The sequence below is a fragment of the Brachyhypopomus gauderio genome, unplaced genomic scaffold, assembly GCF_052324685.1.
Source record: "Brachyhypopomus gauderio isolate BG-103 unplaced genomic scaffold, BGAUD_0.2 sc80, whole genome shotgun sequence".
NCBI classification, from domain to species: Eukaryota; Metazoa; Chordata; class Actinopteri; order Gymnotiformes; family Hypopomidae; genus Brachyhypopomus; species Brachyhypopomus gauderio.
Window position 1 is genome coordinate 1,236,543 of NW_027506901.1, and position 20,042 is coordinate 1,256,584.

The 20,042-nt window shown below is 42.9% G+C and overlaps 13 non-coding genes across 13 annotated transcripts; 10 read left to right on the forward strand and 3 right to left on the reverse strand.

The window, feature by feature from the left end:
- Positions 1 to 13,772: 13,772 nt before the first annotated feature.
- Positions 13,773 to 13,854, forward strand: trnas-cga (transfer RNA serine (anticodon CGA)). Its single transcript has one exon. It is a non-coding gene; the product is annotated as a tRNA-Ser (tRNA).
- Positions 13,855 to 14,037: 183 nt separating this feature from the next.
- Positions 14,038 to 14,109, reverse strand: trnad-guc (transfer RNA aspartic acid (anticodon GUC)). The gene has a single exon. It is a non-coding gene; the product is annotated as a tRNA-Asp (tRNA).
- A 325-nt stretch (positions 14,110 to 14,434) lies between these two features.
- On the forward strand, positions 14,435 to 14,516 carry trnas-cga (transfer RNA serine (anticodon CGA)). The gene has a single exon. It is a non-coding gene; the product is annotated as a tRNA-Ser (tRNA).
- A 183-nt stretch (positions 14,517 to 14,699) lies between these two features.
- trnad-guc (transfer RNA aspartic acid (anticodon GUC)) lies at positions 14,700 to 14,771 on the reverse strand. The gene has a single exon. It is a non-coding gene; the product is annotated as a tRNA-Asp (tRNA).
- A 325-nt stretch (positions 14,772 to 15,096) lies between these two features.
- On the forward strand, positions 15,097 to 15,178 carry trnas-cga (transfer RNA serine (anticodon CGA)). Its single transcript has one exon. It is a non-coding gene; the product is annotated as a tRNA-Ser (tRNA).
- Positions 15,179 to 15,758: 580 nt separating this feature from the next.
- trnas-cga (transfer RNA serine (anticodon CGA)) lies at positions 15,759 to 15,840 on the forward strand. The gene has a single exon. It is a non-coding gene; the product is annotated as a tRNA-Ser (tRNA).
- Positions 15,841 to 16,417: 577 nt separating this feature from the next.
- Positions 16,418 to 16,499, forward strand: trnas-cga (transfer RNA serine (anticodon CGA)). Its single transcript has one exon. It is a non-coding gene; the product is annotated as a tRNA-Ser (tRNA).
- A 528-nt stretch (positions 16,500 to 17,027) lies between these two features.
- On the forward strand, positions 17,028 to 17,109 carry trnas-uga (transfer RNA serine (anticodon UGA)). The gene has a single exon. It is a non-coding gene; the product is annotated as a tRNA-Ser (tRNA).
- Positions 17,110 to 17,637: 528 nt separating this feature from the next.
- On the forward strand, positions 17,638 to 17,719 carry trnas-cga (transfer RNA serine (anticodon CGA)). Its single transcript has one exon. It is a non-coding gene; the product is annotated as a tRNA-Ser (tRNA).
- Positions 17,720 to 17,902: 183 nt separating this feature from the next.
- On the reverse strand, positions 17,903 to 17,974 carry trnad-guc (transfer RNA aspartic acid (anticodon GUC)). The gene has a single exon. It is a non-coding gene; the product is annotated as a tRNA-Asp (tRNA).
- Positions 17,975 to 18,299: 325 nt separating this feature from the next.
- On the forward strand, positions 18,300 to 18,381 carry trnas-cga (transfer RNA serine (anticodon CGA)). Its single transcript has one exon. It is a non-coding gene; the product is annotated as a tRNA-Ser (tRNA).
- A 580-nt stretch (positions 18,382 to 18,961) lies between these two features.
- Positions 18,962 to 19,043, forward strand: trnas-cga (transfer RNA serine (anticodon CGA)). The gene has a single exon. It is a non-coding gene; the product is annotated as a tRNA-Ser (tRNA).
- Positions 19,044 to 19,620: 577 nt separating this feature from the next.
- trnas-cga (transfer RNA serine (anticodon CGA)) lies at positions 19,621 to 19,702 on the forward strand. Its single transcript has one exon. It is a non-coding gene; the product is annotated as a tRNA-Ser (tRNA).
- The last annotated feature ends 340 nt before the right edge of the window (positions 19,703 to 20,042 follow it).

Below are 20,042 nucleotides of genomic sequence, written 5' to 3' on the forward strand. Positions count from 1 at the left end.
AACTAAATTGCCGAATGGACACCTTTGTGATTTCCTTACTGACCACACTGGTAAGTCAATAGGGGCTTCGTGGACGCCTGTAGGGGCGCCCTCGCGCTGTCCGTGGACCACGCCCGATACCGGCCACTGATCCGAAGTCAGTTTTAAGTCGTGGCACGTGGCATAATGGGCAAGCTGGCAAGGGATCCCACTTCCAATTTATTCAATGTGTTGGCATGCTATTCAAATAGATTGCAAGTGGGAGGTTTCAACACACCTCCCCCAAACCCCACCCACATCCCATTTCTAGTTTATACCATGTGTTTGCTTGGTATTGAAATAGATTGCAATTGGGATGTTGGCCACCACCCACCCCAGGTGGGCGTGTACAAGTTCAGGAATTAAAGGTAGGGGCACAGGAAGAGAACCGAAGGTCGTAGGGGTCCGAAACTTGGTGGGGGGGTAGTGTGGGACCCCCTAAACAACATATTGAAGCCCCGCCCCCAAAAGTGGGCGTGGCCGGAAGTAGATGTTCCCATGGTCCGATTGGCTCGAGACTTGATAGGGGAGTAGTGTGGGACCCCCTAAACAACATATTGAAGCCCCGCCCCCAAAAGTGGGCGTGGCCGGAAGTAGATGTTCCCATGGTCCGATCGGCTCGAGACTTGATAGGGGAGTAGTGTGGGACCCCCTAAACAACATATTGAAGCCCCGCCCCCAAAAGTGGGCGTGGCCGGAAGTTGTAGTTCCCATGGGCCAATCGGCTCGAAACTTTGCAGGGTAGTTCTGTTAGGGACCTCAAACAACATATTAAAAGCTCGTGTCCGTAGGTGGTCGGGAAGTCGAAAAACGAACCAGGAAGTGGAACAGGAAGTGACTTTCCCGAGGTCGTAGGGTCATGAAATTTCATAGGGCATGTCTGAGAGGGCTCCGGCACAACATACTGTAAGCCCGAGTCCGAACGCCAAGCGGAATTTTCACACCGCCCAACCAAATCCTTACTAACCCTTTCGCATCCCAATTCCAATTTATCTCACATAGTGCTCATAGATGGTTCGTGGACACAAATCCTATTCACCTAGTCCATTGAAAATAATTTTCAGGAATATTTTTTTCTGATTTTTTTACAAGGCTCTGGAAGGGCCTAGACATGCGGTTTTCGGATATGTGGTCGAGGGCCCCGGGACGAACCAGCATTCGACGCCCCGACTTCGAAGCTCCTCCCTAAACCCTGATTGGCCGCATCCCAATCCCAATCTATTTCCATTCATTTTTCGTGGACACATTGAAAAAGCAATTACCTGTTGGCATGCTTAAATAGATGGCAAGTGGGATGGTTAGACACACAATAGATTGCAATTGGGATGTTGGCCACCACCCACCCCAGGTGGGCGTGTACAAAGTTCAGAATTAGAGTTAAGAGCACAGGAAGAGAACCGAATATCGTAGGGGCCCGAAACTTGATAGGGGGGTAGTGTGGGACCCCTAAAACAACATATTGAAGCCCCGCCCCCAAAAAGTGGGCGTGGCCGGAAGTAGGTGTTCCCATAGGCCGATTGGCTTGAGACTTCATAGGGGAGTAGTGTGGGGCCCCTAAAACAACATATTTAAGCCCCGCCCCCAAAAGTGGGCGTGGCCGGAAGTAGGTGTTCCCATGGGCCAATCGGCTCGAAACTTTGCAGGGGAGTTATGTTAGGGACCCCAAACAACATACTAAAAGCTCGTGTCCGTAAGTGGGCGGGAAGTCAAAAAACGAACCAGGAAGTGGAACAGGAAGTGACTTTCCCGAGGTCGGAGGGTCATGAAATTTCATAAGGGATGTCTGAGAGGGCTTTGGAACAACATACTGTAAGCACGGAGCCCTAGGTCATACCGTTTGGGCGTGGCTAAGTTTTAAAGGTGTTTTTTTTCTAACACAGAACAGTCACAAGCATACATTTGGGGCCGCTGAAGGGCCAAAATTTGACGTAAAGGTCCCAAAATCGGTCGGGGTCATGTATGTTATGGCCTAAAAGAGGATCCCAAGGCCCAAGTCCGTAGCTCAAAGCGTTGGCGTATGGCAACAAAAAAGATAATGCACTGTAGGGAGAGGCCTAAAGTTTAAACGCATATTTTCATACATTTGGGGCCGCTGAGGGGCCAAAATTTAACCTAGGGGTCCCAAAATCGGTCGAGGTCATGTATGTTATGGCCTAAAAGAGGATCCCAAGGCCCAAGTCCGTAGCTCGAAGCGTTGGCGTATGGCAGCAAAAAAGATATTGCACTGTAGGGAGAGGCCTAAAGTTTAAACGCATATTTTCATACATTTGGGGCCGCTGAGGGGCCAAAATTTAACCTAGGGGTCCCAAAATCGGTCGAGGTCGTCTCTGTGATGGCCCGATGGAGGATCCCGAGTTGCAAGTCCGTAGCTCAAAGCGTTGGCGTATGGCAGCCTAAAAGATATTGCGCTGTAGTCGTAGGCCAAAGGTCAAACAGAAATGTACATACATTTGGGGCCGCTGAGGGCCCAAAATTTAACCTAGGGGTCCCAAAATCGGTCGAGGTCATGTATGTTATGGCCTAAAAGAGGATCCCAAGGCCCAAGTCCGTAGCTCGAAGCGTTGGCGTATGGCAGCAAAAAAGATATTGCACTGTAGGGAGAGGCCTAAAGTTTAAACGCATATTTTCATACATTTGGGGCCGCTGAGGGGCCAAAATTTAACCTAGGGGTCCCAAAATCGGTCGAGGTCGTCTCTGTGATGGCCCGATGGAGGATCCCGAGTTGCAAGTCCGTAGCTCAAAGCGTTGGCGTATGGCAGCCTAAAAGATATTGCGCTGTAGTCGTAGGCCAAAGGTCAAACAGAAATGTACATACATTTGGGGCCGCTGAGGGCCCAAAATTTAACCTAGGGGTCCCAAAATCGGTCGAGGTTGTCTCTGTGATGGCCCGATGGAGGATCCCAAGGCCCAAGTCCGTAGCTCGAAGCGTTGGCGTATGGCAGCAAAAAAGATATTGCACTGTAGGGAGAGGCCTAAAGTTTAAACGCATATTTTCATACATTTGGGGCCGCTGAGGGGCCAAAATTTGACGTAGGGGTCCCAAAATCGGTCGAGGTCGTCTCTGTGATGGCCCGATGGAGGATCCCGAGTTGCAAGTCCGTAGCTCAAAGCGTTGGCGTATGGCAGCCTAAAAGATATTGCGCTGTAGTCGTAGGCCAAAGGTCAAACAGAAATGTACATACATTTGGGGCCGCTGAGGGCCCAAAATTTAACCTAGGGGTCCCAAAATCGGTCGAGGTTGTCTCTGTGATGGCCCGATGGAGGATCCCAAGTTGCAAGTCCGTAGCTCAAAGCGTTGGCGTATGGCAGCCATTAATCTATTGCGCTGTAGTCGTACACCTAAAGGTCAAACACAAATGTGCACACACTTGTGGCTCCTGAGAGTCTAAACCTGCACGTATCCACACATGCCTGCAGAGTGTTATTAGACCCAACAAATTGATAAAGATAGTGCATGCACAGACTCATAGGTCATATGGTTTGGGTGTGGCTATCATTTGAATTTGCACTTTTAGGCAGAATCTCCAACACTTAAAGCACAAGACCATGTGTGCGGGGCCCCTGAAGGACCAAACCTGCACGTATCCACACGTGCCTGCAGAGTGTTATTAGACCCAACAAATTGATAAAGATAGTGCATGCACAGACTCATAGGTCATATGGTTTGGGTGTGGCTATCATTTGAATTTGCACTTTTAGGCAGAATCTCCTCTAACACTTAAAGCACAAGACCATGTGTGCGGGGCCCCTGAAGGACCAAACCTGCACGTATCCACACGTGCCTGCAGAGTGTTATTAGACCCAACAAATTGATAAAGATAGTGCATGCACAGACTCATAGGTCATATGGTTTGGGTGTGGCTATCATTTGAATTTGCACTTTTAGGCAGAATCTCCTCTAACACTTAAAGCACAAGACCATGTGTGTGGGGCCCCTGAAGGACCAAACCTGCACGTATCCACACGTGCTTCCAGAGTGTTAATATACCCCACCCACTGAGGAAGATACTCCGAGCACAGACCCTTAGGTCATACGGATTGGGCGTGGCTAACTTTTGAAAGTGATTTTTTTCTAACACAGAGAGGTCACGAGCATACATTTGGGGATGCTGAGGGGCCAAAATTTGACGTAGAGGTCCCAAAATCGGTCGAGGTCATCTCTGTGATGGCCCGATGGACCATCCCAAGTTGCAAGTCCGTAGCTCGAAGCGTTGGCGTATGGCAGCCATTAATCTATTGCGCTGTAGTCGTAGGCCTTAAGGTCAAACACAAATTTTCATACATTTGGGGCCCCTGAGGGGCCAAAATTTGACGTAGAGGTCCCAAAATCGGTCGAGGTCGTCTCTGTGATGGCCCGATGGACCATCCCAAGTTGCAAGTCCGTAGCTCGAAGCGTTGGCGTATGGCAGCCATTAATCTATTGCGCTGTAGTCGTAGGCCTTAAGGTCAAACCCAAATTTTCATACATTTGGGGCCCCTGAGGGGCCAAAATTTGACGTAGAGGTCCCAAAATCGGTCGAGGTCGTCTCTGTGATGGCCCGATGGACCATCCCAAGTTGCAAGTCCGTAGCTCGAAGCGTTGGCGTATGGCAGCCATTAATCTATTGCGCTGTAGTCGTAGGCCTTAAGGTCAAACCCAAATTTTCATACATTTGGGGCCCCTGAGGGGCCAAAATTTGACGTAGAGGTCCCAAAATCGGTCGAGGTCGTCTCTGTGATGGCCCGATGGACCATCCCAAGTTGCAAGTCCGTAGCTCGAAGCGTTGGCGTATGGCAGCCATTAATCTATTGCGCTGTAGTCGTAGGCCTTAAGGTCAAACCCAAATTTTCATACATTTGGGGCCCCTGAGGGGCCAAAATTTGACGTAGAGGTCCCAAAATCGGTCGAGGTCGTCTCTGTGATGGCCCGATGGACCATCCCAAGTTGCAAGTCCGTAGCTCGAAGCGTTGGCGTATGGCAGCCATTAATCTATTGCGCTGTAGTCGTAGGCCTTAAGGTCAAACCCAAATTTTCATACATTTGGGGCCCCTGAGGGGCCAAAATTTGACGTAGAGGTCCCAAAATCGGTCGAGGTCGTCTCTGTGATGGCCCGATGGACCATCCCAAGTTGCAAGTCCGTAGCTCGAAGCGTTGGCGTATGGCAGCCATTAATCTATTGCGCTGTAGTCGTAGGCCTTAAGGTCAAACCCAAATTTTCATACATTTGGGGCCCCTGAGGGGCCAAAATTTGACGTAGAGGTCCCAAAATCGGTCGAGGTCGTCTCTGTGATGGCCCGATGGACCATCCCAAGTTGCAAGTCCGTAGCTCGAAGCGTTGGCGTATGGCAGCCATTAATCTATTGCGCTGTAGTCGTAGGCCTTAAGGACCCCATTCAAATAGATTGGAATTGGACGATTTGTACTTACCGATCCCAATTCCAATCTATTTGAATGGGACCCCATTCAAATAGATTGGAATTGTACGATTTGTACTTACCGATCCCAATTCCAATCTATTTGAATGGCATCCCAATTCCAATTTATTTGACTGATGGAAATAAATTGGAATTGGGATCCCATTCAAATAGATTGGAAGTGGGATCGGTAAGTACAAATTGTCCAATTCCAATTTATTTGAATGGGGTCCCATTGAAATAGATTGGAATTGGGATCGGTAAGTACAAATTGTCCAATTCCAATTTATTTGAATGGGGTCCCATTGAAATAGATTGGAATTGGGATCGGTAAGTACAAATCGTCCAATTCCAATTTATTTGAATGGGGTCCCATTGAAATAGATTGGAATTGGGATCGGTAAGTACAAATTGTCCAATTCCAATTTATTTGAATGGCATCCCAATTCCAACTTATTTAAGTGATGGAAATAAATTGGAATTGGGATCCCATTCAAATAGATTGGAATTGGGATCGGTAAGTACAAATCGTCCAATTCCAATTTATTTGAATGGCATCCCAATTCCAATCTATTTAACACATGGAAATAAATTGGAATTGGGATGCAGTAAAATGAGGTTATAAGTTATTTTACAAAACACTTATTTTAAGCTTAAAAAACCATTTATCCATACTCCCCATGTCTGTCTGATGCAAACTGAGTGGTCAGAGTTTTGAAATTCCACTGTCCAATACCCCACTATTTTGATGACTTGAATAAATTGGAAGTGGGATCTCTATATCTCAGCTTCAGAATGACATAGCTTGAAAATTTCAACACTCAGCACTAAGTTTAGGTGTGCCTGACTCACTGTGTGAGTTTGGAGAAGATTGCAGAAAGTCAAAATTTTGGCTCAAAAAAACTCTAAGGGGTTAGTGTGTGTGTTTTTTTGAAGCAAAATTTTGACTTTCTGCAAACTTCACCAAACTCACACAGTGAGTTAGGAGGACTCAAACTTAGAGAGGAGTGGTAAAAGAATCGTGCTATCATATTCCAAAGCTGAGATCTGGAGATCCCACTTCCAATTTATTCAAGTCATCAAAATAGTGGGGTTTTGGACACCACAGTCTGACAACTCTGAACACCCAGCTTGCATAAACCAGACATGGGGAGCATGGATAAATGGTTTTTGAAGTGTTTTAGTGATAAGAAAAAAAAACTTAGAAATCAATGTATTTGAATGGCATCCCAATTCCAATTTATTTGACTGATGGAAATAAATTGGAATTGGGATCCCATTCAAATAGATTGGAATTGGGATCGGTAAGTACAAATTGTCCAATTCCAATTTATTTGAATGGGGTCCCATTGAAATAGATTGGAATTGGGATCGGTAAGTACAAATTGTCCAATTCCAATTTATTTGAATGGGGTCCCATTGAAATAGATTGGAATTGGGATTGGTAAGTACAAATCGTCCAATTCCAATTTATTTGAATGGGGTCCCATTGAAATAGATTGGAATTGGGATCGGTAAGTACAAATTGTCCAATTCCAATTTATTTGAATGGCATCCCAATTCCAATTTATTTAAGTGATGGAAATAAATTGGAATTGGGATCCCATTCAAATAGATTGGAATTGGGATTGGTAAGTACAAATTGTCCAATTCCAATTTATTTGAATGGCATCCCAATTCCAATTTATTTAAGTGATGGAAATAAATTGGAATTGGGATCCCATTGAAATAGATTGGAATTGGGATCGGTAAGTACAAATTGTCCAATTCCAATTTATTTGAAAGGGGTCCCATTGAAATAGATTGGAATTGGGATCGGTAAGTACAAATTGTCCAATTCCAATTTATTTGAATGGGGTCCCATTGAAATAGATTGGAATTGGGATCGGTAAGTACAAATTGTCCAATTCCAATTTATTTGAATGGGGTCCCATTGAAATAGATTGGAATTGGGATTGGTAAGTACAAATCGTCCAATTCCAATTTATTTGAATGGGGTCCCATTGAAATAGATTGGAATTGGGATCGGTAAGTACAAATTGTCCAATTCCAATTTATTTGAATGGCATCCCAATTCCAATTTATTTAAGTGATGGAAATAAATTGGAATTGGGATCCCATTGAAATAGATTGGAATTGGGATCGGTAAGTACAAATTGTCCAATTCCAATTTATTTGAATGGCATCCCAATTCCAATTTATTTAAGTGATGGAAATAAATTGGAATTGGGATCCCATTGAAATAGATTGGAATTGGGATCGGTAAGTACAAATTGTCCAATTCCAATTTATTTGAAAGGGGTCCCATTGAAATAGATTGGAATTGGGATCGGTAAGTACAAATTGTCCAATTCCAATTTATTTGAATGGGGTCCCATTGAAATAGATTGGAATTGGGATCGGTAAGTACAAATTGTCCAATTCCAATTTATTTGAATGGGGTCCCATTGAAATAGATTGGAATTGGGATTGGTAAGTACAAATCGTCCAATTCCAATTTATTTGAATGGGGTCCCATTGAAATAGATTGGAATTGGGATCGGTAAGTACAAATTGTCCAATTCCAATTTATTTGAATGGCATCCCAATTCCAATTTATTTAAGTGATGGAAATAAATTGGAATTGGGATCCCATTGAAATAGATTGGAATTGGGATCGGTAAGTACAAATTGTCCAATTCCAATTTATTTGAATGGCATCCCAATTCCAATTTATTTAAGTGATGGAAATAAATTGGAATTGGGATCCCATTGAAATAGATTGGAATTGGGATCGGTAAGTACAAATTGTCCAATTCCAATTTATTTGAATGGGGTCCCATTGAAATAGATTGGAATTGGGATTGGTAAGTACAAATCGTCCAATTCCAATTTATTTGAATGGGGTCCCATTGAAATAGATTGGAATTGGGATCGGTAAGTACAAATTGTCCAATTCCAATTTATTTGAATGGCATCCCAATTCCAATTTATTTAAGTGATGGAAATAAATTGGAATTGGGATCCCATTGAAATAGATTGGAATTGGGATCGGTAAGTACAAATTGTCCAATTCCAATTTATTTGAATGGCATCCCAATTCCAATTTATTTAAGTGATGGAAATAAATTGGAATTGGGATCCCATTGAAATAGATTGGAATTGGGATCGGTAAGTACAAATTGTCCAATTCCAATTTATTTGAATGGCATCCCAATTCCAATTTATTTAAGTGATGGAAATAAATTGGAATTGGGATGCAGTAAAATGAGGTTATAAGTTATTTTACAAAACACTTATTTTAAGCTTAGAAAACCATTTATCCATACTCCCCATGTCTGTCTGATGCAAACTGAGTGGTCAGAGTTTTGAAATTCCACTGTCCAATACCCCACTATTTTGATGACTTGAATAAATTGGAAGTGGGATCTCTATATCTCAGCTTCAGAATGACCTAGCTTGAAAATTTCAATGCTCAGCACTAAGTTTAGGTGTGCCTGACTCACTGTGTGAGTTTGGAGAAGATTGCAGAAAGTCAAAATTTTGGCTCAAAAAAACTCTAAGGGGTTAGTGTGTGAGTTTTTTTGGGGCAAAATTTTGACTTTCTGCAAACTTCACCAAACTCACACAGTGAGTTAGGAGGACTCAAACTTAGAGAGGAGTGGTAAAAGAATCGTGCTATCATATTCCAAAGCTGAGATCTGGAGATCCCACTTCCAATTTATTCAAGTCATCAAAATAGTGGGGTTTTGGACACCACAGTCTGACAACTCTGAACACCCAGCTTGCATAAACCAGACATGGGGAGCATGGATAAATGGTTTTTGAAGTGTTTTAGTGATAAGAAAAAAAAACTTAGAAATCAATGTATTTGAATGGCATCCCAATTCCAATTTATTTGACTGATGGAAATAAATTGGAATTGGGATCCCATTGAAATAGATTGGAATTGGGATCGGTAAGTACAAATTGTCCAATTCCAATTTATTTTAATGGCATCCCAATTCCAATTTATTTAAGTGATGGAAATAAATTGGAATTGGGATCCCATTGAAATAGATTGGAATTGGGATTGGTAAGTACAAATTGTCCAATTCCAATTTATTTGAATGGCATCCCAATTCCAATTTATTTAAGTGATGGAAATAAATTGGAATTGGGATCCCATTGAAATAGATTGGAATTGGGATCGGTAAGTACAAATTGTCCAATTCCAATTTATTTGAATGGGGTCCCATTGAAATAGATTGGAATTGGGATCGGTAAGTACAAATTGTCCAATTCCAATTTATTTGAATGGGGTCCCATTGAAATAGATTGGAATTGGGATTGGTAAGTACAAATCGTCCAATTCCAATTTATTTGAATGGGGTCCCATTGAAATAGATTGGAATTGGGATCGGTAAGTACAAATTGTCCAATTCCAATTTATTTGAATGGCATCCCAATTCCAATTTATTTAAGTGATGGAAATAAATTGGAATTGGGATCCCATTGAAATAGATTGGAATTGGGATCGGTAAGTACAAATTGTCCAATTCCAATTTATTTGAATGGCATCCCAATTCCAATTTATTTAACTGATGGAAATAAATTGGAATTGGGATCCCATTGAAATAGATTGGAATTGGGATCGGTAAGTACAAATTGTCCAATTCCAATTTATTTGAATGGGGTCCCATTGAAATAGATTGGAATTGGGATCAGTAAGTACAAATTGTCCAATTCCAATTTATTTGAATGGGGTCCCATTGAAATAGATTGGAATTGGGATTGGTAAGTACAAATCGTCCAATTCCAATTTATTTGAATGGGGTCCCATTGAAATAGATTGGAATTGGGATCGGTAAGTACAAATTGTCCAATTCCAATTTATTTGAATGGCATCCCAATTCCAATTTATTTAAGTGATGGAAATAAATTGGAATTGGGATCCCATTGAAATAGATTGGAATTGGGATCGGTAAGTACAAATTGTCCAATTCCAATTTATTTGAATGGCATCCCAATTCCAATTTATTTAACTGATGGAAATAAATTGGAATTGGGATGCAGTAAAATGAGGTTATAAGTTATTTTACAAAACACTTATTTTAAGCTTAGAAAACCATTTATCCATACTCCCCATGTCTGTCTGATGCAAACTGGGTGGTCAGAGTTTTGAAATTCCACTGTCCAATACCCCACTATTTTGATGACTTGAATAAATTGGAAGTGGGATCGCCAGATCTCAGCCTTAGAATGACATAGCTTGAAAATTTCAACGCTCAGCACTAAGTTTAGGTGTGCCTGACTCACTGTGTGAGTTTGGAGAAGATTGCAGAAAGTCAAAATTTTGGCTCAAAAAAACTCTAAGGGGTTAGTGTGTGAGTTTTTTTGGGGCAAAATTTTGACTTTCTGCAAACTTCACCAAACTCACACAGTGAGTTAGGAGGACTCAAACTTAGAGAGGAGTGGTGAAAGAATTGTGCTATCATGTTCCAAAGCTGAGATCTGGAGATCCCACTTCCAATTTATTCAAGTCATCAAAATAGTGGGGTTTTGGACACCACAGTCTGACAACTCTGAACACCCAACTTGCATAAACCAGACATGGGGAGCATGGATAAATGATTTTTGAAGTGTTTTAGTGATAAGAAAAAAAACTTAGAAATCAATGTATTTGAATGGCATCCCAATTCCAATTTATTTGACTGATGGAAATAAATTGGAATTGGGATCCCATTCAAATAGATTGGAATTGGGATCGGTAAGTACAAATCGTCCAATTCCAATCTATTTGAATGGGGTCCCATTGAAATAGATTGGAATTGGGATCGGTAAGTACAAATCGTCCAATTCCAATTTATTTGAATGGGGTCCCATTGAAATAGATTGGAATTGGGATCGGTAAGTACAAATCGTCCAATTCCAATTTATTTGAATGGGGTCCCATTGAAATAGATTGGAATTGGGATCGGTAAGTACAAATCGTCCAATTCCAATTTATTTGAATGGGGTCCCATTGAAATAGATTGGAATTGGGATCGGTAAGTACAAATCGTCCAATTCCAATTTATTTGAATGGGGTCCCATTCAAATAGATTGGAATTGGGATCGGTAAGTACAAATCGTCCAATTCCAATTTATTTGAATGGCATCCCAATTCCAATTTATTTGACTGATGGAAATAAATTGGAATTGGGATCCCATTCAAATAGATTGGAATTGGGATCGGTAAGTACAAATTGTCCAATTCCAATTTATTTGAATGGCATCCCAATTCCAATTTATTTGACTGATGGAAATAAATTGGAATTGGGATGCGATAGAGTTTGGGTTAGTGGTGTAAAAATTCCGCTTGGCTTTCGGACTCGTGCTTACAGTATGTTGCTCCAGTGCCCCCCCAGACCTCCCCTATGAAATTTCATGACCCTACGACCTCGGGAAAGTCACTTCCTGTTCCACTTCCTGGTTCATTTTTCGACTTCCCGACCACCTACGGACACGAGCTTTTAGTATGTTGTTTGTGGTCCCAAATAGAACTCCCCTGCAAAGTTTTGAGCCGATCGGCCCATGGGAACACCTACTTCCGGTCACGCCCACTTTTAGGGGCGGGGCTTAAATATGTTGTTTGAGGGGTCCCACACTACCCCCCTATCAAGTCTCGAGCCGATCGGCCCATGGGAACACCTACTTCCGGCCACGCCCACTTTTAGGGGGCGGGGCTTCAATATGTTGTTTAGGGGGTCCCACACTACCCCCCTATCAAGTTTCGGACCCCTACGACATTCCTGAACTTGTACAAGCCCACCTGGGGTGGGTAGTGGCCAACATCCCAATTGCAATCTATTTGAATAGGCATCCCATAATAGCTGAAATAGATTGGAAGTGGGATAGGTAATCACAAAACATCCCAATTGCAATCTATTTGAATAGGCATCCCATAATAATGGAAATAAATTGGAAGTGGGATTGGTAATCACAAAACATCCCAATAGCAATCTATTTGAATAGGCATCCCATAATAGCTGAAATAGATTGGAAGTGGGATAGGTAATCACAAAACATCCCAATAGCAATCTATTTGAATAGGCATCCCATAATAGTGGAAATAGATTGGAAGTGGGATCGGTAATCACAAAACATCCCAATTGCAATCTATTTGAATAGGCATCCCATAATAGCTGAAATAGATTGGAAGTGGGATAGGTAATCACAAAACATCCCAATTGCAATCTATTTGAATAGGCATCCCATAATAGCTGAAATAGATTGGAAGTGGGATAGGTAATCACAAAACATCCCAATTGCAATCTATTTGAATAGGCATCCCATAATAGTGGAAATAGATTGGAAGTGGGATAGGTAATCACAAAACATCCCAATTGCAATCTATTTGAATAGGCATCCCATAATAATGGAAATAAATTGGAAGTGGGATTGGTAATCACAAAACATCCCAATTGCAATCTATTTGAATAGGCATCCCATAATAGCTGAAATAGATTGGAAGTGGGATAGGTAATCACAAAACATCCCAATTGCAATCTATTTGAATAGGCATCCCATAATAATGGAAATAAATTGGAAGTGGGATAGGTAATCACAAAACATCCCAATTGCAATCTATTTGAATAGGCATCCCATAATAGTGGAAATAGATTGGAAGTGGGATCGGTAATCACAAAACATCCCAATTGCAATCTATTTGAATAGGCATCCCATAATAGCTGAAATAGATTGGAAGTGGGATAGGTAATCACAAAACATCCCAATTGCAATCTATTTGAATAGGCATCCCATAATAATGGAAATAAATTGGAAGTGGGATAGGTAATCACAAAACATCCCAATTGCAATCTATTTGAATAGGCATCCCATAATAGCTGAAATAGATTGGAAGTGGGATAGGTAATCACAAAACATCCCAATTGCAATCTATTTGAATAGGCATCCCATAATAGCTGAAATAGATTGGAAGTGGGATCGGTAATCACAAAACATCCCATTTGCAATCTATTTGATGAGGCATCCCATAATAATCGGAAAAATAAATTGGAAGTGGGATGTTTTTTACTTACCTATCCCACTTCCAATTTATTTGGATGTGCTCCACACTGTGGCCGAACTGTGTATCGCTCAAAAAACGCCCGTTTTTCAATAATTTATTGCCGGCCTCATGGGGGCGCTAGAGGCGGGGGGACAACTCCCCTCGTCTTTGGGGGTCCCCCCCTCGAGGCCTGACCCATCCACCGACCCGGCAAAAATCTGGGGGCTTCGGCGCGCAGCCCCCCTTTGGGGCCGTCAATTGGCCACTTAATAGATTGGGATTGGGATGTTGCTGCGCTAACTAGAGGAAGTCAAAGGAATTGATCTCGATTCTACTCCTACACATTTGGGCTGCAATGGCCGAGAGGTTAAGGCGTTGGACTCGAAATCCAATGGGGTTTCCCCGCGCAGGTTCGACTCCTGCTTGCAGCGTAGAGAAGAAAATGTTGTATCCCTTTTTGGATGTGTGGTAAAATAGAGTCTACTCTCCTCATGGTTGCCAGTTTTGAATATGCTTCTCATGCCATTTGTAAATGTGTGCTGTCAAACTGTTGCAGTCCAGTGGAAAGACTGTCTGGTCACTGGTTTCTCTGCCTTGTGCTTAAAAAGAAAGAACTCCCCGTCGGGGAATCGAACCCCGGTCTTCCGCGTGACAGGCGGAGATACTATCCACTATACTAACGAGGACGTATGTCTTATCATGCAGTGATGCTGAGTGAGGTGACTTGCACCTGTACCCTTGATTTTGAAAGTTGCATAAAAAAGATCTGCAATCAATAGATCAAACGCCACATCTCACTTTTGATTCACAGAATGCCACGCTTTTGAACACCTGATCACCTGGAGTTGATACCAGCTTGAAGTTAACAGTGAGTAGACTCTTATGGAGATTCATGTATTTGAATTTACTTCTTAAGCCATTGGCAACTCAGAATCAATGACATCTGTGCACTCCTCCTTGAGCTTGAGGAAGTCAAAGGAATTGATCTCGATTCCACTCCTACACATTTGGGCTGCAATGGCCGAGAGGTTAAGGCATTGGACTCGAAATCTAATGGGGTTTCCCCACGCAGGTTCGACTCCTGCTTGCAGCGTAGAGAAGAAAATGTTGTATCCCTTTTTGGATGTGTGGTAAAATAGAGTCTACTCTCCTCATGCTTGCCAGTTTTGAATATGCTTCTCATGCCATTTGTAAATTTGTGCTGTCAAACTGTAGTAGTCCAGTGGAAAGACTGTCTGGTCACTGGTTTCTCTGCCTTGTGCTTAAAAAGAAAGAACTCCCCGTCGGGGAATCGAACCCCGGTCTTCCGCGTGACAGGCGGAGATACTATCCACTATACTAACGAGGACATATGTCTTATCATGCAGTGATGCTGAGTGAGGTGACTTGCACCTGTACCCTTGATTTTGAAAGTTGCATAAGAAAGATCTGCAATCAATAGATCAAACGCCACATCTCACTTTTGATTCACAGAATGCCACGCTTTTGAACACCTGATCACCTGGAGTTGATACCAGCTTGAAGTTAACAGTGAGTAGACTCTTATGGAGATTCATGTATTTGAATTTACTTCTTAAGCCATTGGCAACTCATAAGCAATCACATCTGTGCACTCCTCCTTGAGCTTGAGGAAGTCAAAGGAATTGATCTCGATTCTACTCCTACACATTTGGGCTGCAATGGCCGAGAGGTTAAGGCGTTGGACTCGAAATCCAATGGGGTTTCCCCGCGCAGGTTCGACTCCTGCTTGCAGCGTAGAGAAGAAAATGTTGTATCCCTTTTTGGATGTGTGGTAAAATAGAGTCTACTCTCCTCATGGTTGCCAGTTTTGAATATGCTTCTCATGCCATTTGTAAATTTGTGCTGTCAAACTGTAGCAGTCCAGTGGAAAGACTGTCTGGTCACTGGTTTCTCTGCCTTGTGCTTAAAAAGAAAGAACTCCCCGTCGGGGAATCGAACCACGGTCTTCCGCGTGACAGGCGGAGATACTATCCACTATACTAACGAGGACGTAAGCCTTATCATGCAGTGATGCTGAGTGAGGTGACTTGCACCTGTACCCTTGATTTTGAAAGTTGCATAAGAAAGATCTGCAATCAATAGATCAAACGCCACATCTCACTTTTGATTCACAGAATGCCACGCTTTTGAACACCTGATCACCTGGAGTTGATACCAGCTGGAAGTTAACAGTGTGTAGACTCTTATGGAGATTCATGTATTTGAATTTACTTCTTAAGCCATTGGCAACTCAGAATCAATGACATATGTGCACTCCTCCTTGAGCTTGAGGAAGTCAAAGGAATTGATCTCGATTCTACTCCTACACATTTGGGCTGCAATGGCCGAGAGGTTAAGGCGTTGGACTCGAAATCCAATGGGGTTTCCCCGCGCAGGTTCGACTCCTGCTTGCAGCGTAGAGAAGAAAATGTATCCCTTTTTGGATGTGTGGTAAAATAGAGTCTACTCTCCTCATGGTTGCCAGTTTTGAATATGCTTCTCATGCCATTTGTAAATTTGTGCTGTCAAACTGTAGCAGTCCAGTGGAAAGACTGTCTGGTCACTGGTTTCTCTGCCTTGTGCTTAAAAAGAAAGAACTCCCCGTCGGGGAATCGAACCACGGTCTTCCGCGTGACAGGCGGAGATACTATCCACTATACTAACGAGGACGTAAGCCTTATCATGCAGTGATGCTGAGTGAGGTGACTTGCACCTGTACCCTTGATTTTGAAAGTTGCATAAGAAAGATCTGCAATCAATAGATCAAACGCCACATCTCACTTTTGATTCACAGAATGCCACGCTTTTGAACACCTGATCACCTGGAGTTGATACCAGCTGGAAGTTAACAGTGTGTAGACTCTTATGGAGATTCATGTATTTGAATTTACTTCTTAAGCCATTGGCAACTCAGAATCAATGACATATGTGCACTCCTCCTTGAGCTTGAGGAAGTCAAAGGAATTGATCTCGATTCTACTCCTACACATTTGGGCTGCAATGGCCGAGAGGTTAAGGCGTTGGACTCGAAATCCAATGGGGTTTCCCCGCGCAGGTTCGACTCCTGCTTGCAGCGTAGAGAAGAAAATGTTGTATCCCTTTTTGGATGTGTGGTAAAATAGAGTCTACTCTCCTCATGGTTGCCAGTTTTTAATATGCTTCTCATGCCATTTGTAAATTTGTGCTGTCAAACTGTAGCAGTCCAGTGGAAAGACTATCTGGTCACTGGTTTCTCTGCCTTGTGCTTAAAAAGAAAGAACTCCCCGTCGGAGAATCGAACCCCGGTCTTCCGCGTGACAGGCGGAGAGTGAGGTGACTTGCACCTGTACCCTTGATTTTGAACGTTGCATAAAAAAGATCTGCAATCAATAGATCAAACGCCACATCTCACTTTTGATTCACAGAATGCCATGCTTTTGAACACCTGATCACCTGGAGTTGATACCAGCTGGAAGTTAACAGTGAGTAGACTCTTATGGAGATTCATGTATTTGAATTTACTTCTTAAGCCATTGGCAACTCATAAGCAATCACATCTGTGCACTCCTCCTTGAGCTTGAGGAAGTCAAAGGAATTGATCTCGATTCTACTCCTACACATTTGGTCTGCAATGGCCGAGAGGTTAAGGCGTTGGACTTGAAATCCAATGGGGTTTCCCTGCGCAGGTTCGACTCCTGCTTGCAGCGTAGAGAAGAAAATGTTGTATCCCTTTTTGGATGTGTGGTAAAATAGAGTCTACTCTCCTCATGGTTGCCAGTTTTTAATATGCTTCTCATGCCATTTGTAAATTTGTGCTGTCAAACTGTAGCAGTCCAGTGGAAAGACTGTCTGGTCACTGGTTTCTCTGCCTTGTGCTTAAAAAGAAAGAACTCCCCGTCGGAGAATCGAACCCCGGTCTTCCGCGTGACAGGCGGAGAGTGAGGTGACTTGCACCTGTACCCTTGATTTTGAAAGTTGCATAAAAAAGATCTGCAATCAATAGATCAAACGCCACATCTCACTTTTGATTCACAGAATGCCACGCTTTTGAACACCTGATCACCTGGAGTTGATACCAGCTGGAAGTTAACAGTGTGTAGACTCTTATGGAGATTCATGTATTTGAATTTACTTCTTAAGCCATTGGCAACTCAGAATCAATGACATATGTGCACTCCTCCTTGAGCTTGAGGAAGTCAAAGGAATTGATCTCGATTCTACTCCTACACATTTGGGCTGCAATGGCCGAGAGGTTAAGGCGTTGGACTCGAAATCCAATGGGGTTTCCCCGCGCAGGTTCGACTCCTGCTTGCAGCGTAGAGAAGAAAATGTTGTATCCCTTTTTGGATGTGTGGTAAAATAGAGTCTACTCTCCTCATGGTTGCCAGTTTTGAATATGCTTCTCATGCCATTTGTAAATTTGTGCTGTCAAACTGTAGCAGTCCAGTGGAAAGACTGTCTGGTCACTGGTTTCTCTGCCTTGTGCTTAAAAAGAAAGAACTCCCCGTCGGGGAATCGAACCCCGGTCTTCCGCATGACAGGCGGAGATACTATCCACTATACTAACGAGGACGTATGTTTTATCATGCAGTGATGCTGAGTGAGGTGACTTGCACCTGTACCCTTGATTTTGAAAGTTGCATTAAAAAGATCTGCAATCAATAGATCAAACGCCACATCTCACTTTTGATTCACAGAATGCCACGCTTTTGAACACCTGATCACCTGGAGTTGATACCAGCTTGAAGTTAACAGTGAGTAGACTCTTATGGAGATTCATGTATTTGAATTTACTTCTTAAGCCATTGGCAACTCAGAATCAATGACATCTGTGCACTCCTCCTTGAGCTTGAGGAAGTCAAAGGAATTGATCTCGATTCTACTCCTACACATTTGGGCTGCAATGGCCGAGAGGTTAAGGCGTTGGACTCGAAATCCAATGGGGTTTCCCCGCGCAGGTTCGACTCCTGCTTGCAGCGTAGAGAAGAAAATGTTGTATCCCTTTTTGGATGTGTGGTAAAATAGAGTCTACTCTCCTCATGGTTGCCAGTTTTGAATATGCTTCTCATGCCATTTGTAAATTTGTGCTGTCAAACTGTAGCAGTCCAGTGGAAAGACTGTCTGGTCACTGGTTTCTCTGCCTTGTGCTTAAAAAGAAAGAACTCCCCGTCGGGGAATCGAACCACGGTCTTCCGCGTGACAGGCGGAGATACTATCCACTATACTAACGAGGACGTAAGCCTTATCATGCAGTGATGCTGAGTGAGGTGACTTGCACCTGTACCCTTGATTTTGAAAGTTGCATAAGAAAGATCTGCAATCAATAGATCAAACGCCACATCTCACTTTTGATTCACAGAATGCCACGCTTTTGAACACCTGATCACCTGGAGTTGATACCAGCTGGAAGTTAACAGTGTGTAGACTCTTATGGAGATTCATGTATTTGAATTTACTTCTTAAGCCATTGGCAACTCAGAATCAATGACATATGTGCACTCCTCCTTGAGCTTGAGGAAGTCAAAGGAATTGATCTCGATTCTACTCCTACACATTTGGGCTGCAATGGCCGAGAGGTTAAGGCGTTGGACTCGAAATCCAATGGGGTTTCCCCGCGCAGGTTCGACTCCTGCTTGCAGCGTAGAGAAGAAAATGTATCCCTTTTTGGATGTGTGGTAAAATAGAGTCTACTCTCCTCATGGTTGCCAGTTTTGAATATGCTTCTCATGCCATTTGTAAATTTGTGCTGTCAAACTGTAGCAGTCCAGTGGAAAGACTGTCTGGTCACTGGTTTCTCTGCCTTGTGCTTAAAAAGAAAGAACTCCCCGTCGGGGAATCGAACCACGGTCTTCCGCGTGACAGGCGGAGATACTATCCACTATACTAACGAGGACGTAAGCCTTATCATGCAGTGATGCTGAGTGAGGTGACTTGCACCTGTACCCTTGATTTTGAAAGTTGCATAAGAAAGATCTGCAATCAATAGATCAAACGCCACATCTCACTTTTGATTCACAGAATGCCACGCTTTTGAACACCTGATCACCTGGAGTTGATACCAGCTGGAAGTTAACAGTGTGTAGACTCTTATGGAGATTCATGTATTTGAATTTACTTCTTAAGCCATTGGCAACTCAGAATCAATGACATATGTGCACTCCTCCTTGAGCTTGAGGAAGTCAAAGGAATTGATCTCGATTCTACTCCTACACATTTGGGCTGCAATGGCCGAGAGGTTAAGGCGTTGGACTCGAAATCCAATGGGGTTTCCCCGCGCAGGTTCGACTCCTGCTTGCAGCGTAGAGAAGAAAATGTTGTATCCCTTTTTGGATGTGTGGTAAAATAGAGTCTACTCTCCTCATGGTTGCCAGTTTTTAATATGCTTCTCATGCCATTTGTAAATTTGTGCTGTCAAACTGTAGCAGTCCAGTGGAAAGACTATCTGGTCACTGGTTTCTCTGCCTTGTGCTTAAAAAGAAAGAACTCCCCGTCGGAGAATCGAACCCCGGTCTTCCGCGTGACAGGCGGAGAGTGAGGTGACTTGCACCTGTACCCTTGATTTTGAACGTTGCATAAAAAAGATCTGCAATCAATAGATCAAACGCCACATCTCACTTTTGATTCACAGAATGCCATGCTT